Raw genomic sequence first — 2,999 nt, 5'->3', positions numbered from 1 at the left:
TGCATACAAGGCAAGAAGAACCTCAACGATCTCTTGATCAACCAAAAGGGAGTTTTGGCCAAGGAAGGGGCTGGGTACGTGCCCGACTCCAAGAACAAGAAGAAGAATGACAGGATCAAATGACCTCCTCCTCTCATGCAAACCTTTGTGAAGGAGGGAGAAAGTGCCTCCGAGGAGAAGAAGAAGAACAATGTGAAGGGTGGCATTGTCAAAAAGGGCAATGTCACTCCTCGCATCAAAGCCGGCGACTTTAATCCTTCTTATGTGTTATGCCATGCTAGTGATGGGCATGTCTATGCCAAATTCGTTGGTTCTCCTCATGAATACATTGAATGGTCTATTTGGGTTCCAAAGACCCTTGTTACTAACATCAAAGGACCCATTAAAAAATGGGTACCTAAAACCAAGCATTAATCTCTTGTAGGTGTTTGCTTCCGGTGGGGGATCATGGTTGCTCGATAGCGGAGCTACAAATCATATGACCGGAAGCAAGGACTTGGTGGTGGACGTGCACAAGATTCCATCTATGCCCACCAATGTCGAGTGGGGTGACGCCTCATCCTCTAAGGCAAGGTGGTCATCTCTCATGATCTCACGATCGAGAAGGTCATGCTTGTTGAGTCCCTTGCATACAATTTACTTTCCGTTCGTCAACTTGCAATCATGGGCTTTTCCACTTTCTTTGATATCGATACCGTGGCCCTCTTGTGGAGCAAGACTCTTAAAGTAGCCTTTTTTGGGCATGTCGAGAACGGTCTATATGTGATTAACTTTTCAGAGAGACCCACTAAGACCGCGACATGCCTAATGGCTAAAGTTGACGTGGGATGGTTTGGCATCGTCGTCTAGCCCATGTCAATATGAGATCTTTGCAAAGTCTCCTCAAGGGGGACCATGTCCGTGGACTAACAAATGTTAGTTTTGCTAAAGATCGTGCTTGCAGTGCCTATATCGAAGGAAAGCTACATGAGAAGGCTCACCCTCCCACGACTATCATTTACTCAAAGAGGCCTTTGGAGCTCCTTCACATGGATCTCTTTGGGCCTCCATCCTTCCATAGTCTTGGGGGTAGGAAGTATTGCTTGGTGATTGTGGATGACTACTCAAGATACACTTGGGTGTATTTATTCCAGAGGAAGAGCGAGACCCAACAAACCGTCATTGACTTTGCAAATGAAGCACAACGTCAACACAATGCAAAGATCTTGACAATAAGAAGTGACAACGGCACCGAGTTCAAGAACTACACCTTGGATGAGTTTCTTAGTGATGAGGGGATCAAGCATCAATATTCCGCACCTTACACCCCTCAACAAAACGGTGTTGCGGAGAGGAAGAACCGGACGTTGATGGATGCGGCAAGGACCATGATGGCGGAGTTCAAGTCTCCGTATAACTTTTGGGCTGAAGCCATCAACACCGCGTGTCATGCATCCAATCGTCTCTACCTCCGCAAGGGCTTGAACAAGACTCCGTATGAGATACTCACCGATAACAAGCCCAACCTCAAGTACTTTCGGGTGTTCGGGTGTAAGTGTTTCATTCTCAAGAAAGGTGTTCGGTTGTCTAAATTTGAGGCTAGAGCTTATGAGGGCATATTTGTTGGTTATGCTACAAACTCTCATGCTTACCGTGTCCTCAATAAATCCACGGGACTTATTGAGGAGACATGTAACGTGGAGTTTGATGAGAATAACGGCTCCCAAGTGGAGCAAAGTGGCACTTGTGATGTAGGTGATGAAATTCCTCCTCAAGCCATAAGAAGAATGGGTGTTGGCTATATCCTACCCATTGAGGAACCCCTTGTGGCCGAAGGAGAAGGACAAAGCTCCACTCAAGTGGAGCCATCACCAACCCAAGGCCCACACGCTTCCGAAGAACAACATGAAGGCCCTCATCCTCAAGAACATGACCAAGGGCAAAATCATGCTCAAGACGGTGTTGACACATCAAGTGATGCCCAAGGTCAAGTTCTCTCCTCCGAGCAAGTTCAAGAACAAGAACAAGCTCAAGATGAACAAGTGACCACTCCTCGTCTCACCCCCGAGGAGGAATTGGAGCGTCGTGCCGCCAAGGTTGCTTCCAAGCTCTCCACCAAGGATCATCTCATGATGAATGTGCTTGGAAGCTTAAGAAAGGGGGTAAGAACTCATAGACAATTAGCAAACTATTGTGAGCATCACGCGTTTGTCTCTTGTGTCGAACCCCACAAGGTCTATGAGGCACTAGAAGATCCGGATTGTCTCAATGCCATGCATGAAGAACTCAACAACTTCGAGCGCAACAAAGTGTGGAGATTGGTACCAAGACCGATGGGGAACCACAATGTCATCGGAAGCAAGTGGATATTTAAGAACAAGCAAGATGCCCATGGGATTATCATTCGCAACAAGGCTCGTTTGGTAGCACAAGGCTACTCCCAAGTCGAGGGTATCGACTACGGTGAAACCTTTGCCCCCGTTGCTCGTCTTGAATCTATTCGCATGTTGATTGCTTATGCTTCTCATCATAACTTTAAGTTACAAAAAATGGATGTGAAGAGTGCTTTTCTTAATGGTCCCATTAATGAATTGGTTTATGTCAAGCAACCCACCGGGTTCGAGGATCCCTACTTTCCCGATCATGTGTATCAACTCGATAAGGCACTCTATGGCCTTAAACAAGCCCCACGTGCGTGGTATGACCACCTTACCGAGTTGTTACAAGACCGTGGTTTTGAAGTTGGGCTAATCGACCCCACTCTTTTTACTAAGAAGGTCAAAGGGGAGTTGCTTGTGTGCCAATTATATGTTGATGATATCATCTTTGGTTCCCCTAACAAAGCTTTCAATGAGGAATTTTTCGCTCTCATGACCTCAAAGTTCGAGATGTCTTCCATGGGAGAGTTGAAGTTCTTTCTAGGGTTCAAAGTGAAGCAAAGAAGAGAAGGAACCTTCATCAATCAAGCCAAATATACTCAAGACATGCTCAAAAGATTCAAGCTAAGTGATGTCAAGCCG

The sequence above is a fragment of the Triticum dicoccoides genome, chromosome 7A, assembly GCF_002162155.2.
Source record: "Triticum dicoccoides isolate Atlit2015 ecotype Zavitan chromosome 7A, WEW_v2.0, whole genome shotgun sequence".
In the NCBI taxonomy this organism is placed as follows: domain Eukaryota; kingdom Viridiplantae; phylum Streptophyta; class Magnoliopsida; order Poales; family Poaceae; genus Triticum; species Triticum dicoccoides.
Note: the sequence above shows the minus strand (reverse complement) of the source record.